This window comes from Ambystoma mexicanum, chromosome 3p, assembly GCF_040938575.1.
Source record: "Ambystoma mexicanum isolate Mex_15411 chromosome 3p, UKY_AmexF1_1, whole genome shotgun sequence".
Taxonomy (NCBI): Eukaryota; Metazoa; Chordata; class Amphibia; order Caudata; family Ambystomatidae; genus Ambystoma; species Ambystoma mexicanum.
Genome location: NC_090925.1, coordinates 330,026,066 through 330,046,610, shown reverse-complemented (window position 1 = coordinate 330,046,610; position 20,545 = coordinate 330,026,066). Strand labels below are relative to the sequence as shown.

At 46.1% G+C, this 20,545-nt stretch overlaps 1 protein-coding gene across 5 annotated transcripts in view; it reads left to right on the top strand.

Annotated features, from left to right (window-relative positions):
- FNDC11 (fibronectin type III domain containing 11) overlaps positions 1 to 20,545 on the top strand; it is a 338,342-nt gene that overhangs the window by 187,375 nt on the left and 130,422 nt on the right. The gene's annotated exons all lie outside the window — the stretch shown is intronic.

Here is a 20,545-nt window from a genome sequence, read left to right as displayed (position 1 = left end):
TTCTATTAGATCCCCTTGGATGGCCCCGTTTTTAGCCAGCTGATCAGCTAAGTCATTTCCAGTTTTGTCTGGTCCCTCTACTTTGGAATGACCCTTGATCTTCTTCCAGTAGATGGTCATCCCATTCGAGGTGACCAGCTCATCAATGTTTTGAATTAACTTCCCATGTTTCAGGGGTTTGTTATTAGCACATAACATGCCTCTGGTTTTCCAATTAACCAGGTGCTCCACAAACCCGTTCCGTACATAATCTCAATCTGTGATTATGACCAGTTCGTGGAGTTGATGTTGGACAGCAGTGAGGATGGTTTGATACACAGCCATCAATTATGCCACCTGACTACTTCGGGGACCAATTTTGTACCCAGCGGAGGGTTCTGCGGACTCCTTCACCCATGCATTCCCTACGCCGGCCACCAGTTCTTTTTCCCTGTTGTTGTCAACATGGTAAGAGCATCCATCCACATAGACAGTGGGCATCCCCTCACACTTGTCTTCTTCAAATACTTTGTGTGGGGAATTAAGGTATGCCTCCATGTTGTCCTTGATTTTCAGACTTTCGTCCTCGAGACAGTTTTCTCTGGCACAATCATGCAAGTCAGCCAGACCTTGCGCGAGCGGACTCTTCTTGTTTTGGCCATATCTGACCTCCACAGGAAAGCCTTGCATTGACAGAATCCGGGAAGTAATTCGGGAATTACTCACATTTCCAGCCCGGATTCTGTCACTTTGGAGATATTGCAGAGGCTGGTGTGGAGTCTCCACTATGATGTGTTCCCCCTGGATGAACGGGTGGTAATTCTTCAATGCCCACACTGTTTCCAGGAGTGCCTTCTCACAATCGTTGAATTTTTCCTCCACAGAGGATAAAGTTTTGCTCGCATAGGAGATTACTTTATTGACCTTGTCATGCTTTTGATATAATACTGCCATCAAGCATGTATTAGAGAACCCTGTCTCCAAGAAGAACTCCTTGTTTCTGACAGGGTAAGCTAGGCAAGGCGCTTGTGAGAGGCTTCTTTTGAGTTGTCTTACTGCCTCGGATTGTTCTGGACCCCATTCCCACTTGACCCCCCCTTCAAGAGATGAATCAGGGGTCTGGTGATCTCTGCGTAGCCCTCAATGAACTTTCTGCTGTAATTAGTCAGTCCAAGGAGGCTCCTTAGTTCCCGCAGAGTTGTGGGGTCTTTCAGTTTCTGAAGTGCTTCCACTTTCTTTTCTTGGGGACAGAGACCCTGAGGAGTAATCTCATGCCCCAAGAAATTTACACGGGTTCTACACCACTGTGCTTTCTGAAAGTAAAGATTGGCTCCAGCGGCCCTCAACTTTGTCAGAACATAACGGATTTCCGCTATGTGTTCCTCCACAGTTGAACTTTTGGTGAGGACATCATCTACATAAGCCAGGTTACCCCTCGCACCCAGGTCGGGCATGGCCTTATGTAGGAAAATGTTGAACTCATTGCCGGAGTTGAGGTATCCGAAGGGAGTTCGGGTCCATGTGTACTGCTGGCCCCCAAAGGTAAAAGCCAGTTTGTATTGGTCCTCCCTACTGACAGGCACGGTCCAGTATCCATTGGTCAGGTCTATTGCAGTGAATACCTGTGACCCCTGAATCTGGGCCAGCCCTTGGTCAATGTAGGACAGAGGCCATCGGGAAGTATGGACCCATTTGTTGAGCTCCCTAAGGTCGGCACAGAGTCTCCACTGGCCATTTGGCTTCAATATTCCCAGCACCGGATTATTGAAGGTGCTGTGTACAGGACGGATTATTCCCCGGGACTCAAGGTTCTTAATTATTTCAGTAAGGGACTCCATGGATGCGAGAGGCAAGCGATATTGCTTCACAAACACTGGAGTCATGCCAGGGTCCGTGGGAATTGTTGTCGTGTGGATGTCGGTGCGACCACAGTCATATCAGTCTACTGCAAAGAGATCTTGGCAATTCAAGAAAACTTGTTTCAACTTTTGCTTCTGTTCCAGAGTCACGCAGGCATCAGCTAGGTTGACTCTCTCTTCCACCATCTGCCTGAAGCCTGGAAAGACTTCTGGTTTCGCTATCTCAGCGGCCTCCTCCAGCTGGGTGGAGAAGTCCCTGGTCAGAGTGCTGATTTGGACTGGTGGCTTCAGGTGGGAAAGGCAGCCCTCATGGACCTGGAAAATCACCTCATCCCTTCTGAAGTCACAAGTCATGTCTTCCTTGCCATAAGGGCAGGAAGTGTACACCAGGAAGTTCCCCCCATGCCGGGTAAAGATCCTGTCTGGTGTTGTATTGTCATCACTGTCACTGTCAAAACAGTCCTTGGGGATTGGTCCTAACAGTTCATTTCCTAAATCAATGGAGAAATGTCGGTCATCAACCGCCATTCCGATAATGGTGCCTGCGGCTAGAGTAATACTCTTTAAGTCGCTGTTATCCACCTCTATTGGAATGGTGTCATGTTCTATGTTGACTAATGGTGTTGGGTTTACCCCTAACCCTGGCTGTTGGAGGAAAGCATTTAGATGAATATAAGCATCAGGGTTTTTCAATTTTTGTCCTCTTTTAACTTTCACTTCCAGGGAGAATTGTCGGGTCCTTTCTGGGATGGTGACTTCCTCCTTAATCTGAATTTCAACTGCATAAGGTAGCAATTGAGCTGACCTAAATGCTTTTTCTGGATCATCAAAGCCCATGGGATTATACGCTAATCGGGACCAAGCTTTGAAGTTTATTAGGTCCAAACTAATGGCAAAGCGATTGAGAATGTCACTGCATAAGTAAAAGACGGCAGTGACGTCTCGCACGACCCAACAATTATGGACTATGCTCTTGTTGCCAATGGAGATTTTGAGCATACACCTGCTTGGCAGGAGATGTTTCGAATTGGGTGTTTCCAGATCCATTTCCCATTTGTCTATCAGTTTAAATGTGGGAATGGCTGGATCTTTTGGGAGTTGGCGGAACATGGCTTCGCTGATGAAGCTCTTACCGTTGTTCACACACACTCGGACGAGAACAGAGTCCTTCCCATCATTTAACTAAACAGGGATGAACAACTGCTCTCCAATTTGCTGAATATCAGCCAGGCTCTGAGCTAATTTCACATCTTTCTGAACTATTGGAGTGGGAGTTTCTGATTGTGGATTGGTAAAGAATTTCAGAGTGTTTCCTTAAAGTGTGGAATACCACCTTAAACTGGAAGGAAGGTTGATTTTCAGAAATAGAGAGGACCCTCCATCACCAGTCTGTTGTCCTACTGCTATTACTGTCACGTCAGGAATTTGCTTGTTCTGGAAGTGAAATTCTACTTGGTCACATTTTTGTTCAACCATGTGGCAGGTGCCGTTTAAACTAACATGGTTGACACTCTGTTTCAATTTTATTGGTCGGCTAGTCTGGATCCAGAGGACCTTGTTTACGCAATCTATTAGGGGCGACAACCTTCTCAGGAGGTCTTTCCCTAGTAAACAAGGGGTGCCCTCTGGAGTCACTATTATGACCGGGTGCTTCACCTTGTGTCGACCAATTTTGATGTCCAAATCTGCAGTCCCCTCGACGGGAATTTCCTTCCCGTCAAAGTTCTGGAGTTGTCCAGGAAGAGAGGTGAGAGGAATACGGTAATTCTCCCCCATTCCTGCATTTAGTTCATCAAAGGCCCTTTTGGACAGAAGAGTAGCATGGGATCCAGTGTTCACCAGTGCCAAAATTGTACCCTGCCCCTGTACTTGTACCGGGGCATAGTATCTTCCCTCCTTCTCCTCAAGGGGGCACAGATAATGCACATTTTTGGACAACTGGTGGGCTAATTTTCTGGTTTTGGACATTGCGAGAGAAGAGATTTGGGCAGAATTCTGTGGAGAGTCATGGGAATCTGCAAGAAAAAGTTGGCAACTTGAAAGAGGATATTCGAGTTCCCCTGGTTCTGGTTTTGGGCCACCCCCCCTTTTTGGAGGCAGTCACCAGAATGGGTTTGAACCCGGGGATTTTGATGCTGTTGGTTCTGGGATAGAATGATGGGCGGCGACAGCTCAATCCCCACATCTAATCAGTCTGGGTTGGAATCCCTTGGGACCCATTTTTCCTTGGGAGGAGTTCCCCCATCTCTGAAGGAGAAGATCCTTTTCCCAGGATCCTCTGAGGATCCCTTTCCCTCAAATTGGAAGACCTGTACCTCCTCCACAAAATGGGTCTGTTTGGGTCCTTTGTTTGGCCTACCTCCTCTCTGCTCCTTGGGTGGCAGACTTCCAGGGGTAGGAGATTTTGTTTCCGGTTCCTGGTTTTCCAGGGGCTGTTTACAAGTTGGGAAGGAAGCTTCCTCCAAGGCTTTACACCCCCCTTCCCCTTGTGCCTCCTCCCTGGGAACTGGTGGGTTATCGGGGTGCTGCCCCCGTCATTGTTCTGGAGCACCAGACCCAGAGTTTGGGGCATTCTGCGGTGGCATGCTCATCTGAGGGTTCTGTTGAGCCCTCAGTATGTGACCCAGATCCCGTGCCATATTTAGGACCTGGCGTTCATGTTGGGAAACCTGCTCAGGCTGATACAGGGTTCTGTTTTCTCCCCTGGGCTGATCCCGGGAAGGGTAGCTATCCCTTCTCTGGTAGTGACCTGGGTTGGGAAGATTAGGGTACCCCTCTACCCTTGGCCTCCTCTCTCCCGGATTAGGTTGTCTGGGCTCAGGGAAGTGGGGAAAGAAGGATCGATGATTTCGAGGCTGGAAGTTGGGTGGATACCTGGGGAACAAGTTCTGCCCAGGATTCTGTGAATTTCTGCCCTCCTGGGGGAAGTGCGGAGGGATGTTCCCTGGGTTGGGCGCTTGGTTGGACCCCCCCCTGGGGCCGGAGGAGTCCACATATAACCCAGGATTAGACTGTATCCCTTATAGCGGGGACTTACATAGTCAGGGGAGCGAGGGACCCCATTTGTGGGATTACCTCCTCGACTCCCTGTCTGTGACTGGCCCGAGGGCCTTCTGGGCTTAGAATTATTTGGTGCCGGCAGGTTTTTAGGCCCCCCATCTCCAAATCTAAAACGGGGGCAACCTTTACCTCTGCCACCTTGGCAGCAGCAGGGGTGCTGTTGGTTTTGGGGTTTTTGGGCAGATTCTTATTTTCCACTGGTTTCTGCACCTCATAGATGCGGGTGGCTTGCTCAATGACCCAGTCTAAAGATCTTTTCTCGTGAAATTCTCTCACGAGCTGGGTCATTATGTATTTGGGGAGAGCATGGAAAAATGTGTTGATGAATTCTCTGCTGTCCGTGCGCACCCTTCTGGTGGTCTGCGCAAAGGCACGCTTCAATTCTTGCACGAATTCTTGGGGGGCCTGATCCTCCCCACATTGCAAATTGTAGGCTGCCTTGCGAGCCTCTTGGGGATTTCTGTGAACAAAAAAATGTTTCAAGATGGCCGCCCTGTAGGTGGACCATCTTGAATGATTTTTGTCCTCCAGCCCCGCAAAGAAACTGGAGTATTCTGGGGAGAATGTCCATTTTACATACTGAATGCAGCTACTGCTGTCTTTCAAATGGAAAGTCTTCATCATTTGCTCATAAAGCTCCAAGTGTTCCCAAACAGAATACTTGGTGTTCTTGTGATAAGGCGTGATGACACTCCTTATTGCCTTGATCTGCTTTAAGGGGTCCTTAAGCAAGGCCCTTTTTGCCTTATTGGCCTTTTTGGTTCGGTAACCCTGGTCCACTCATCCTCTGACTCAGAGGCACTGCTCCCAGAGGTGCCCGTCTGATCTTCCAGGTTTTCCCGGATTCTGCGAGCCTGAGAATGGCTGGCAGAATGTGGGGACCTAGTCTCCTGTGTCCTGGGCCGCCAGAGGAGTCTTCATATCCCTCCTTGCTGCCAGGATTTGATGGGTACCCCCCCCCCCCACTGACCTAACTGGGCAGAGGTTTTCAGGATGCCCTTGGTGGGCCTACTCTCCTGGGGTTCTCCACTAAATTGCACTGTGCTTAGGTGCCCATACCCGGATGCCCGCCCATCCATTCCGGGGAGGTACTGGCATATGAACCCCATACTTTTGGCTGTATAGTAATCTGCCCTCCCTGTGGCCCTGTGCTCATGTGCCCCAGGGGACATGGGGGTGGCAGAGTCCAAGGACTGGGAGAGATGAAGACCTCTGGTACTAGGGCTCCTGAGGTTATGCTCAGGTGTTTCCCTTTCCCAGCGAACTTCATCTCTGTCAGCCCCAGCTCCCTGTTGCAATGCAAGAGCCTGCGCTTTCAGTTCCTCAGTTAAGGCCTTACTAGACTCTATCAGTCTCTCCTGCATGGCTACCTGTTGCTGGAGCCTATCATTGTGCTGACAGAGAGCCCCATTTTCTCTCTGCGCCTCCTGATTCGTCCTGGAATACTGGGCCAGTCTTTGCTGCAGGGTGGTTACCTCCTGGGTACCATCCCTACTGGCCTGCTCCTTTCTTGCCAGAGCATCTTCCACCCTCCTGGTGTGCTTTAACAAGTTCTGATGCTCTTTTTGGAGGTCACCCAGTCCCTGGAGGGCCAAGTGATTTTCTTCAATTGTTTCTTTTAATTGGCAGACTTCCTGGCCTAAGGTGTCCCTTTCCTGACTAAGAGCCTGCATCTGTGCCGCCAGGTCGTCCCTCTGCCTTTGAAAGGCACCAGCTTTCTGGCGTTCTTGTTCAAACTCTGCCTGGGTATCCAGGTCTTTCAAAATCAGTTTATTGCTCTCTGTCTTCTCCCTATCTAGGTGGCTTTGCAGGGTGACTACCTGCTCTGCACATACCCTATTGAAGTCCAGTTGTTGCTCCAGCTTTTTCTGGCTCTGCAGTAGGGCGTCCAAACCTTCTTGGTACTCCTTCTGCAAGGCCAGAAATCTGTTATCCTGGTCAGACATTTCCTGTTGCAGGATATCCATATCCTCCTTTATTTTAATAATATACTGCCTACTATCATTTTCTGACTCCTGGCTCCTCTGCAGCCTCTGCTCAGAAGAGACCAGGTCAGATTGGGCCTTCTCTAATGCCATCAGTTGCCTATTTGCCAGATCTTGGCCTTCAGCACATTTGTCCAGTATGGCTCCCATATGTAAATATAAATATGCCGCTACCCTGGCAATCTTGTTGTGCTCATCCTTGGCCTTAGGGGCCATATATAGTTCACTCAGGGCCACATGTAAGGGACCCTGATCTCTCCATATATCCGACCCTGTTTCAGTGATCTGTGGTGTGATTGCCTGCAACCAGACCGCCTTGTCCTGATGAGCCCACTCACCTCTCACAAATAGCTTATATAAGAGGTGTTCCCTGGCTATTTTGATATCTACCAAGGGCGTCATTCTGGAACTTGATTTCCTTCCTGATTTACAGAAGTTTGTATTTTATTTTGCAAAACAGACCGTTTCCTTAGAGCGTTCCTATGAGGGGTGTTTTTACAGTGTAACACGGCGTGGTGATCCAACAGAATTTATATATCCTGTCAGTTAGCACACTGTATTAATCTGCACAAGTGATAGATCTAATCCAGAATCCCCGGCTACGAGCCCCCACTCTGTTAATGACTCCAATCAAGCATTCCCACTAAGTCAGTGCCTTGTCTGCGATTGCTCAAGGGAAGCCCTTATTTATATATTTTTATGACAAGTTATAATCTGGATGATGAACCCTTGTATAACGCCCCTCTCTTAGAATCCCCCTGAACCCACTGAGCCAAGAAATAGGTTTGTGTTGCAAATTTAAAATGTTTATTTGAAAAATTAAACAATAGATGTATATCACACTTTGATAATAAATTAATATTTGATATCACACTTAGACATATGACAGTGAGTGATCAACAATGGATGATGTTATACTAGCACACTGGTTTAATTACTTAGGAGTAGTGTAGAGGATAAGGTAGCTGAGAATGCTTTATATGGTACAAGGAAATGCAAGGTGGAAAAGAAGCAACACAGGAATAAACTTGATATGATTTCAGCAAAACATAATATAATCACTTTTCCCCTTTTGGCAATTCACCCCCCCTCTATGCAATGTAAGGAGATGGAAGTAACACACAGAGTCTTCAGGAATACAATCACAGTACAATACGAATTCAGTTCCCCCCTAGCAAGCTTAGAGAAACAGGGATGATTTTAAACACAGGCAAAGTACTTTAAAGGTGGTATGCAAAGAAGGGAAAAATATGCGAATTTATTTTTTAATTCCCTATAAGAGATTCAGGGTGGGTGATAGCTACTTCAAATTAGTTCAGGATCACTTTAGCAATGCTCTATGAATGATTGTCAGGTTGCAAACAAATTTCAGCAAAGGAAAGCAAGAAGCTGCTATTTTGACAAGTGACGCAATTTGAGCCAAATCGCGGCACTTTTTCCGAGTGCCTCGAGCGCGATTATGGAAAAATTAATATAAATGGGTTCGTTGGAAAGCCTAGAATCTTAGCTTTTAAATCTCTCTCCTAGCACAAACGGTTCAAGAGATACGGACGATTTCGTGAAGGTAGTTTTGCAGAAATTAAATAATGATTCAAAATGGCAAAATGACACTTTTACAGGTTTAAAATCGGAGAAGGGACACACGATTCTATGATGCAGTTCTGGACAGGTTCAAATGTTTTGAATCAGATTATTTTAAGGTAAGAGATGGGTTCTGCACAGTTCTAGCTGGGTACTCGCTCCTAATTTTGGAAGGAATGGGCCTCGTCACGGATCTGGTCAACAGGTTGGACTGGACTTCTGGGCGGTTTCTGGTACTGGTTCTCTGGTTCTGGATCTCTGGTTCTGGTCTGATCTGGATCTCTGGTTCTGCTCACAGCGATCTGGTCTGGGTCCGGTCTGCGGTTCTGGATGCAGCTCTGCTTTCTGGGTGTTTCTGGCACAGGGTTCTAGGCCAGAATCCGACAGCTCAGCCCGGCTGTTTCAATAATTTGCAATTGATTTTGAGGCATGCTGAAAAAGGATACTGCTTGTGGATTCAGGCCTCTCTGCTACAAGTTCTGGAGTCTGGATTCAAAGTTCTGGTCTCTGGAGATTGATGGATTTGAAGTCTGGAGTCTCCCGGCAAAGCGTCCCGCAAGAAAGTGGAAAGTGAATGTCCCTACCTGGGTTTTGGTGTTCCTTTTATGTCTTTAGAAAATGGGTGTGTGCGTAGGCATAACTAAGCCTGCCCCTCTCAACTTATCATTGGCCCAGTTCTCCTCTCTCCCTTGATTGGGGGAACTGAGTTGTGAGTCAGAGTGATGAGGTAGGTTTATGGTCAAAGCATCCTCCCCTTGTCAAATTGCACACAAATCTATTTCTGATCCAAATACATATTTCCCAGATATACAATTTGTTGAAATTACATACACACATTATATATCACATAAGGTAGTCTCTGTTCCAACTCTGATGTTTCTAAGAGCTTGGATTAAGAAATGACAACATTTTGCGCTTTTTGGTTGGTTTCCCAATATTGGACTTTTACCCAAATTTACACAGATGTACCCTGTCTCTTTACACATATTCCAGTAAATTTCCATGTCTCTAGATTAAACCCAGTGTCTGCAACATGCATACATTGTGGGGTTCGGTCCCAGAACATTGTACGGAATTGAGTTTAGACTCAAATTGTAGGTACATTTTCCATTTTAAGGATCTCCAAGTTGTACATTCCTGTCATCTGGTTGCAATTAGTTATCAGTGTTTTTATAAAACATATATTTGCCTTCAATTCACAAAAAGTGTCTGGCCCGCCCCTAGGAACTGGGTGAGTCAGGGATCACATGTCTCTTCTTCCAGGCAGAGCTCTGTTTACAGTCCACACCCAAATCAGCATACTCCATTCAATTGAAAGGGTCTATTGTTTTGGGTCCAGCAGGCTGCAGGGAAGTCCCCTCCCTCTCAATTAACAGGGCCATGTGATATCCTGCCTCCTGGTGTCGGTCTCTGGGGTGTTAAGAGTTCTCAGGAAAGGCATGTCTTTTGAACTTTTAATTACATAAGACCCACTTCTGTTCACTGCACAGTTCTGCAAGACAGCTCTCCTGTCAGGATTTATTGCGCCAGCGGCGGTCAGTGTCCAATGCCGGTACTGCACCTATTTTTGACAGCTGTCTTGAATTAATACTTTTCAAAAGGAAAGGATTTTACTTGATAGTATATGATCCTTGCTTGACATGGCATTGATGTGGATCTGTAGTAGAGTAAAGTAAAACACTCAACCATAGTTGGATTTTTTTTGTTGGTTCCGGGCCCATGATCTTAGCAATTTTTGACATTAATAAAAACGGGTTTTGAACAGAACCATCTTTCTTTGCACTGGTGGGTGGCAGGTCAGGGGACCATTTTACTGTGCGCAAAACTGCACGGTTTTCCAGGATTCTGGCACAAATGTGGGCTTTTCCGCCCTCTTGGATTTCCTAAGCCCACAGCTCCAAATGTTGCAGCATAATAGTCCAAAAGTGGGTCAGGATACCCAACAGTAAACTGTATTTTGTATGGGTTAGAAACCCTTTCAGGAAAATGTGTGAGTTGGCTGGATACCTTAGAGGGGGAAAATACTGATATTGATACTGGATCTGCAGGCCACAGTTTCTGTGGTGGCTCTCAAACTGGAATTATGAGTCACATCTTTGCTAACTATGTAGAAGATGGCTCGTTCTAAGCTCTGGTTGAAGATATTTTTCGCGGATCAGACCCTGGCTTCGACTAATATTCTATTCCGATTCGTTGAGCATTCACGAATTAGGATGGGCAATGTAGCGCATATTGAACTTATGAACACAGTACAACCTCACTTGGACACTATTGGCCTAGAGATGGCTAAGGTTTTCTGCAGCAATTGTGGTCTAAGTCATTAATCTGGGATTGTGTTTGGTCTATCGACTTGCTAGCCACTAAAAGGCGTTACATTGAATATATTATAAACGCCATGCACTTAGTTGACTAAAATCTTTACCAAGCCATGGAGATGCTTTATATTACATCTGCGCCTTAATCTTTTACCTTTATATGCTTGTATAGGAGCATTTACTAATGTCCCTCATGAACAAAGGCTTATGTAAGATCGAACTTGAAACAAGCAGACATATACTCACTTGTTGTATAATCATGAATGAGTTCTATATGAATGGCTGTGCACATTTCTGTACCACCATGAAAAGAATACCCTCTGACCAATTTTGGTCTGCCATTTTCTCTGCGGAATACATGGTGATTGTCGCTGCAGCATTCATGTATGGGAAAGGATATTACTGAAGATGGTTACAACAGGAAAAGATGAAATTCCTTGGGCTGGGAAATATCAATAGAAAAATCAAAGGTACATTGGTAATTGAATTAATGTGCATCGAATTATATTACTGAATGTTCCATTTATCATATTAAGGAGGGTATTTTGTTTTATTTTATTGCTATTTGCCTCTGTTTTATTCTTATTTTCATTGTTGTCTTCATGAATGTTATATATGATATTTGTTATGTTTTAATAATTTTATATGAATAAAGATAGATATTTTGGCAGCAGGCATTACATTTAAAAAAAAGCAAATATTCTGGAAACCATCACCAGGCCTTGTGGCACACTTTTTCCACCTCCCGCCAATCGAATATACCCTTTCATCCATAGCTAGTCCTTTCTCCATGTTGCCTTCTGGTTATCATGTCAGATGATGACTTTCAACCCTCACTTCCCACTGAGAGGCATAAGTACCCCTCCCATCATGTTGACTTCCACTCTCTTACGAGCAGTCCATTATGAATTCCAGACCGAACTGGTTCATAGGGCCACATGGTCCAAAATGTCCTTGGCTCATATTCATGCTGAACAGCACTTTTATTCGTCCATTATGCTCATGCTCTGAAAGCCTGCTAGGGGAAGCAAGAAATGGCAAAGCCAATAAAAGATGAGAATGTCAGAGAGTCTGCTAACAGAAAGAAAACATCAGGGTTTGGGTTTCTGATGTCATTGGGGACGTAGGAAAGTTTTATTATGCTTTATTTGCTCAACTTTAGTCATTCACCTTTATTTTTACTTCACTTAGTCTTTCCCCACACGTCTTGTAAGCATCAGTGTTTGCACACCCTCAGGAGCTACAGTTCCTGCATGACCCACCTGTGCTGTTCCCATCGTTCAACTACTGGCAAGCCATGAAACCTCTTCCATTGTGAACAAGACGAAGCATCAGATACTACATTCCTCAAGTTCTCAGTATGATGCACCCTAAGCACCATATTGTTGTCCAGTCACCCCAGCACAAATATCCTCAGAAGCCACAAGAGCCACATCCTTTGCCAACTGCTGGTGTACCACCGCCTTTTCGCTCACTTTGAAATTCACAGTACTATTGGTGAACTCCTCTCCCACAATGTCAGTGCCGCTATAAGTGGGAAGAACTTCTGGAAAACAATACTTCGCCGTCCCTCCTTCCATTCCTTTGGCCACTGTTCTGCACACCATACACTCTGCCAGCACTTCACAAAACCAGAAGCCTACCCCACATCAGAACACATTTGCGCTGACCACACCACTGTATGCCCCGAAAGTTGCATCGTCACCCATCGAAGTGCAGTAAAAAATAGCTTTGAAACCCTCACTGCCCCAATCCCTCTCCCGGTATGCCCCATGGTTTCTCCCTATAACACAGATCTCTAACCCCTGCCCCATGTTTCACAGGAAGAAGACCATAGGTGCCCTGTTGCCAGACTACCCACTCAGAGTCATTCATGCGAAGACAAGCAGGTCATAATTAGCATCTACATATACTCACCAGGTGAGATGGTTGACATTCTTTTCAAACATTTGGTCAGTCTCGAAGAGTATCAGCAATGGCTTAAAAGAGGTTTATCCTTGTTCTTAATCTAAGGAACAAAAGTTTGTCCTTTGTCTACTCAAGTTTCATGGGGGTTTAAACCTAGCACTGCAAGAATAAGATACCTTAATTCTTGAGAATGGAGAGATGGTGGCCCCCCCTCACCCGCACCTCTCTCCTGCTCTTAATCAGGCAAGGCTCTCGCTCATCTATCTGTGGCCAATGTACATGCCTTCAACCTTTAACACCTGTTCCTAAAACATCTCAAAACAAACAGCACACCACTGGTATGTATTTGCTTATTTATTTATAACAAAAGTCATGTTAAGTCAATACACTTAAAAAAAACAACTGTGTGTGTTCTCTCTCTACTTGTCTGTATGCACAAGTGCCAGTTGTCCGACCTTTGGGAAATCAAAAAAGGTCTTTCACAAAGTCATCTGCCTTACTTTAGGGATATCTCGTTGTGTGAGACTGGTGACCGGTAGACCGAGTGAGGGTGGCCAGGGAGTTGCTTGGAGGAATAGAGCAGATTTTCCACCTACCATGATCTCCGTTTTACCTGGGTTCAGAAGGAGATGGTTAGTCGTCATCCAGCGGTCAATGTCTCAGAGACATGCTGCCAGATCAGGGCTGGGGTAGGTGGTACATTTAGGAATTCTCAGGATGATTAGTGTGTCACCCGCGGTGTCCAGTCAAAGTTTCGAAGCATTAGTTTAGAATGTCAAAAGTTCTGACACAAAAGTTTTGAATTTATTTATTTAATTTAATATTAAAGGGTATATTTTAATTTAATATAGTTAAGAAAGTGTTTAAAAAAGAAAAAAACATGGGGTTTTTTCGACACTAGGAACGTCACCTGCATATTTATAGCAAGTGAGGTTGTGGGAGCGGATGATCCTGGGCAGGGGGGTCAAGTAAAGGTTGAAAAGAAGGGGAGAGAGGTAGGCGCCTTGGGGTACTCCAGTGTTTACTGGGCATGCAGTGGAGAGAAAAGGGAGTAGATGGGTAATTTGCTGTCTATTAGAGAGGAATGAGGCAATCCAGGAGAGAGCTGAATCACGTATTCCTAAGGAGTGCAGTCTGTCAAGGAGGATCATTTGGTTGATGGTGTCAAACGCTGCTGAGAGGTCATGAGGAATAAGAGCTGTGCATCGTTCTGAGTCTGCTGTTACTTTGAGGTCATCCCAGATAGAGATCAGCATGGTTTCTGTTCCATGGCGCGGAGGGAAACCTGATTGCACGGGGTCTAGGAGATTGTTAGATTCCATGAAACCATTGAGCTCTGAGTAAGCAGGGCAGTCAATGAGTTTTGCCAGGAATCTGGTGTTTGTGATTGGCCTGTAGTTGATTGGGGTTGCCAGTCATGTGGTCGAAAACAATTGGTCGACTGGACAACTGGTGGAATCAATTTGGTCTAAAACCAAATGGTCGAATTTTTTTATTTTTTATTTTTACCCTTTTTTTTTTTGGGGGGGGGGGCCCCCAACCCCCTTTTTTTCTTTCTTTTTTTTTTCTACACGAAAACCCACAAAACACATATATAAATAAAAAAAAAAAATCGACCATTTGGTTTTCGACCAAATGACGTCGACCAAATTGCAGTCGACCAGTTTGTAGTCGACCAAATGACTGGACACCGTTGATTGGTAGTAGAGGGTCGAGGGATGGTTTTTTAAGCAGAGGTTTGACATGCTCAATTTTGGGAAGTTTCTGGAGGTTAAGGAGTCATTGAAAAGGGACCTCACCTATTCACCTGTACAGGTGGAGGTGAAGATTTATTTGAGGAGAGAGGTAGGACAAGGGTCAAGGGGTGAGCCGGAGGGTCTTCTGACAGATAGTAGTTTTGTGAACTCCTCGCTTGAGATATGGTTGAAAAAGCAGAAAGAAGGGTCCCTGGGGGAAGGGATGTTGAGTCTCAAGGAGCAGGTGTAGCATGGTGGATAAGAGGGATAGTTTGTCGTTGAGGTTGGCCGTCCTGTCAAGGGCTGTTTTTTGGAAGTGTTCAGACAGGGAGTTGCATAGTGTTTGTGAGGAGGTAGTCGGGGCTGTAGTGCAGGGCGGGTTCAGGAATTCTGTGATGATCCTGTGGAACTCTTTGCTGCTGCTATGGCAGTTCAGGATCATTTTATTATAATATGTTTTGCTCTTTCGGATCTCTGATTTGTAGTTTCTGTGGTGGTGGGTGAATACGGATTTGCTTTTCGGGGTTCTGGCAGCTCCCCAGTTACGCTCAAGGGAACGGTTATGGGTTTTTAGAGTCTTCAGGTGGGGGTGAACCATTTGGGGGTAGGCCCTTTGCAGGAGGGAGCAGACTTCAAGGGGGAAAGGGGAAAGAGGGAGTTGTTTAGCCAGGAGTTGAAGAGCTCTATGGGTAACGGTCTAGCTGTGGTTGGGAGTGACAGGAGGGTCTTAGCAGTACCTCAGCCGGTCCGGTAGAACCTTGACTTTGATCCAGCACTTGAACTGAGATGTAGGGGTAGAATATGGCTTGGGGGGTGGCAATGGTTTGAGGATGGAGAAAGGTATGGCAGAGTGGTCTGTCCAGATGAGGGTTTGGGAGTGGACATGAAAATATTGTTGAAGGTGTGGCCAGCCATATGTGTTAGTCCTCTGATATGCTGGGTGAGGTTGTGTGCCTCTAGGCTGTCAACCAGGGGTAGAGTCATGGAGTTGTTGGGGAGGGCAAACCAGATGTTAAAGTCTCCCAGTAGGGTGAGTGCCAGGTGGTTAACTAGAATAGCTGCTAGTGAGTCATATAGGCTGTTGGTGAAGTTTCTGTTGCATAGATCATTACTGCACACCTTTTTGCTGTGTGTAAAGCCTCAATTAGTGCCACTAATTCTGCTGCCTGAGCTGAAAAGTGCATGGGTAATCTCTTTTGTACTATTACCTCATACTCTCCATCCTCCAACCGCACCACTGCCGCTCCTACATGTTTTTCTCCTGTATCTGGGCAAATTGACGCTGACCGATCTACAAAATACACTTCCCCCTTCTTGTAGGGCATTTTTGCTTGCTCTGGGCATGTCGTCCTTTTCCCCCTTGTACGTGGCACAGTCATTGTTTTGCATATCTTCTAGTGTGCAGTATTCTGTAATGAATGTTGCTGGGTTCACTGTTTTACACTGTACTATGTGTATGTTTAAAATGGGTAGAATTATCTTATATGCTGTGGCTCTTTGCGTTGTCAGCGTGGACTTCGATCTTTCAAGAATGGCAAACAATGAGTGCTCAAGAACAGTGTTAATGAACATCGTATTTCAATAGTGGCACTTTTTTCAATGGCGAACGTGGTGGCTGCGAGAGCTTGTTCGCACGCAAAGTGTCCTTGCATTACCACATCAAGTGTCCCACTGTAGTAAGCTAGGGGCTTATGTCCTAGTGATGTTTTCTGTGTCAGTACTGCTGTCGTGAGTGTTCCATCACAATGTGAGAACAGGAAAAACTTGCGGTCATAATCAGGGGTGGCTAGAACTGGCACGGATGAAATTCATTCTTTAAGTGTGTCAAAGGCTGTGTTCATTTCTGGGGTCCATGTAAATGCAGTGCTTTCTCTCTGTGCTTCTTTGAGTGCTTGCAGTAAGGGCCTTATGTATGCTGCATAATCTACTATCCATGCTCTGCAATAATTACCTATGCCAAGGCATTTCTTCATTTCTTTATCTGTGTGGGGCTTACTGGCTGCACGTACTGCAGCTGCTCTGTCTGGTAGTATTCTCTTGCCATCTTTGGATATCAATTGTCCCAAGTACAGCACTTCTGTTAGGCAGTACTGTAATTTCTCTTTGTCTACCTTGTACCCCTTGTGGGCCAGTAACTTAAGCAGTATGATTGAGTCATTTCTGCACTCTTCCTCATTGTGTCCACAAATTAGTAGATCATCCACATACTGGATGATTGTGCTTTTTGTGTCAATGTTCCCAAGATCTTCATGTAGTATTCTGTTAAAAATGCTTGGGCTCTCACAATACCCCTGGGGCAACCAGCAATGTTCATATCTCCTTCCCCCAAGTTAAACGCTGTCAAATATCGTGATTCTGGGTCCAGTGGTACTGAGAAAAATGCATTTTTAAGTCTACCACTGTAAAGCATGTTGCTGTCTTTGGGATGCTACATAAAATGGATGCAGGGTTTGGGACAAGTGGAAATTCCTTTTGTATGACGCCATTAAGAGGCCTCAAGTCCTGTATCATCCTCCAAGCGCCGCCCCTTGCTTTTTTGATTGGATAAATGCAAGTATTACAAGGTGAATTTTGATGGCACAACAATCCCTTGTTCTAATAGGGCATATATCGTCTCTTTTATTCCTTCCTCAGTTTATCTTGACAGAGGAAACTGTTTTACTCAGGGCAATATCGCTCCTGGTTTTTACTGGGGTAACTTCCTGCAGGAGCCCTACGTCAAGGTGAATTTTGTTGGCACAACAATCCCTTGTTCTAATAGAGCATGTATCGTCTCTTTTATTCCTTCCTCAGTTTATCTTGACAGAGGATACTGTTTTACTCGGGGCAATATCACTCCTGGTCTTTACTGGGGTAACTTCCTGCAGGAGCCCTATGTCAAGGTGAATTTTGATGGCACAACAATCCCTTGTTCTAATAGGGCATGTATCGTCTCTTTTATTCCTTCCTCAGTTTATTTTGACAGAGGATACTGTTTTACTCGGGGCAATATCACTCCTGGTCTTTACTGGGGTAACTTCCTGCAGGAGCCCTATGTCATGGGGGCCTGTGATCCACAGTATCGATGGTACCTGTTGCACGTCTTGGTTGAAAAATGTCGGCGGTACACTGCCAGTGGCCATGGGGGGATTTGTCACTTGCCTGTGTTGAATCATTATTTCACATGGAAACTGTTAATTCACTGGCTATTGTGTGTATCAGTAACATTGCTCTCACAGCAAATATACCAGGCGATTGAGCATACTATCCCTCTCTCTGTGAAGGATATGGTCATATTGAGTTTGCTGAGGAGGTCCCTCCCCAGAAAATGTATTGGCGAATCTTCATAATACAGTAAGGGTGCTCGTACTGTCTTTCCCCCCACTGTTATGTTGAAATCTTGAGTGTATGGAACCTCGATCACCGCCCCAGAGAATCCCTGCATTTCCAACTTCTGGTCCGACAGCGGAAACCGGCCTTCTTTTAGAAATTATTTTTCTCCTCCAGAGTCCACCATAAAGATGAACTGCTTGTTTCCTATCTCTGCTGCCACCAGTGGTTCCTCGTCTGGGTTTAGGGTTGTTGACTGGATAGTACACGCAAGTGTTCTCTGTGGGCTGTCCTATGCTGGATGTCTTGTCGTCTCGTGGTGGTTAAAAACATTGTCTCCCACCACAGCTACTCCTCTAAACGGCGCTGGCGCGTCATTTGCCGTGGTGACAAATGGGTTGCTACGTGCGTGTATTATGTGATTCTGTTGTGGTAGTCACTGCTGGGTACCCTGCGGCAGTGCTCTGTGTTCGTGTGCATACCAGGGGTTAATTTGCTCTTCTTGTCTATATCCTCCCATTGGTAGGCCATAGGGGCTACCTGGGTGGGGGTGGCCATACTGATGTTCATTCTGATAAGGTGCCATGGGGCGGGTATGACATTCCCTTGCAAAATGCCCCCACCTACCACATGCCCAGCACACTCCTTGTCCTTCTCCTTTGGGCCCCTGGCCCCCATACCCCCCTCTTTGCCCTCGGTACCCACCTTGTCCTCCTCACCCAGCTCTTCCTTGCCATTGTGGCCCTCCATACTGCTCCCCGCCACCCATTGCTCTTGTCCATTTGCTGCCCAATTTGCCGACATTCTTGCCTCTGTTGCTATTGGCCCCTCCTCCCATCTTCTTGTCGTTCTGTGGGGAGGGCTGCAGCTACTGCTGCGACCTTCACCAATTTTGTTTATAAGCTTTGCTTTGCCTGCCAATCTTTTCTGTGCTATCTCTTTTTCCCTTTCTTTGATCCTCCTACAGTGGTGTACTATAATGCTCTGTATTTCTGGCCAGCCTTTGGCTTCTATCCCAGCAATTTTATCAAGGGCCTTCTGTACTTCCTTTGGGGGGCCTCTTTTAATTATGAAGTAAAAAAGAGAGGTGGATTGGTCCCAAGCCTAGCCCGTCTCTGCCCTCCACATATCCTACAACTGGAGAATGTACACCGCTGCATCTTCACGCTCCTCCATGGTGCATTGCATCACTGATTGTAAGTCGGGGTATCTGGGAATGTGCTCCTCAGTTCATCCCATACATGTGCCCTCACAGTGTTAAATGACGCCCCATCATGGCGGTCACAATCCAATGTGACTTCCGGGAACCCTGCTTTTACCCACACCCCGTTAGCCTGATCACCTACTGCTGACACCAACAAACATTTGACGTCACCAATTGCTAAAGGAACCCCTGCAGTATTCTTCTCAAATGCATATATCCATTTACTCACTCCTCCTAAGAGTGCAGGCAATGTTTTCAACAGATTGACTTTATCCATCTGTGCTCAGGGGATATACTGAAGCCTCCCTACTCCCTTGTGTATCAATGGCATCTGAAAGTTGCTCTTCCCTCTTCCCTTAATCACCTTCGGTCCCTTCTTCCGTCCTACCGCCTTTCTCCCCGTTCTGCTCCTCAATCTCCCTGGGTGCAACCCTTCCTCTTCCCCTTGTTCCCTGGGCGATGACCCTCTGGGTAGTGACTTCCCACCTGCTCCATTCCCCTCTTCATCTTCGTCTAGGTCACTCCAATATTCTTCTTCCCTTTCTGACGTCACACTCCCCTGTCCCAAACTCACCTGCCCCTCTCCTCGCTCTACCCGTACTATCTTGACGGGGGTGTTATCAATACAGAATAGAAAGTCTCCTGCTTTCCAGTCATCCCCCAATGTACTTACTGGTGTGTTAGGTGTCGGGGGGTGGCAGTGTTTGCCCACCCCTCGTTGAAAGCTGGCTTTGTTCTCATATCTCTCTTAACCTCGTTAGTTCTGCTTGTGTCATTGTTAATTGTGTTTCTAAGTCCTGTGTCAACTGCCCTAAGGTGACCGGAGGAGTGCACGATTGTCCATATGACCCCTTTTGATCATAAGGTGAGGCCCTGTTGCTGATGATTTGGGGGGGAGCGCTTGGCTTCGGTACGTACACAGTGTTAGGCAGAATCACCTGCAGTACTCTTTGGGAACACTACGGGCAATTAGGACTACAAGTGTAAGCACAATTTCACCTTTGGTACAAGCCTGTACTACACAGTAAAGTGGTAGCGATGGCTGAGCAGCCAGACTTATCTCAAGAGTTTAAGTGAGCAGTAGAACAAGTTACACAAAGGACCCACAAATACAGTGATTCAAATATACTGTCATGACCCTTGCCGCTGGCCCTCAATGGCAAGTCAGCCTTCCAGTTAGGGCCAGGTCAAAGGCCTTTGGCGCCAGGCTCATAACCATCATGAAGATCAACATTAGAATGGGACAATTTACTTGGGACTATTTAACTTGGGGGGGGGGGGTTCAGCCAACATGGAGGCACACACATAGCTCAGATACAAGGAACTGAGCTATGCTGTCTAGTCCTTTGGGTGTGGCAGGCCTGGAACTACTTTACCTGGACTACTTTGGGTGTGGCAGGCCTGGGACTATTTTACCTGGACTACTTTACCTGAGACTATTTAAACCGCACCCAAACAGCAGAACATGCTTTGTGTTATTCTGCTGTGGGCAGCGTAACGCTCACCGTGTCCAGTTCTTTGATGCCAGCTTACCTGAAACCAAGGACCTGCAGAGAGAGAAAGAACACTACGAAACTTACCTGGAACAGTATCCTGTCTTCAATCCATC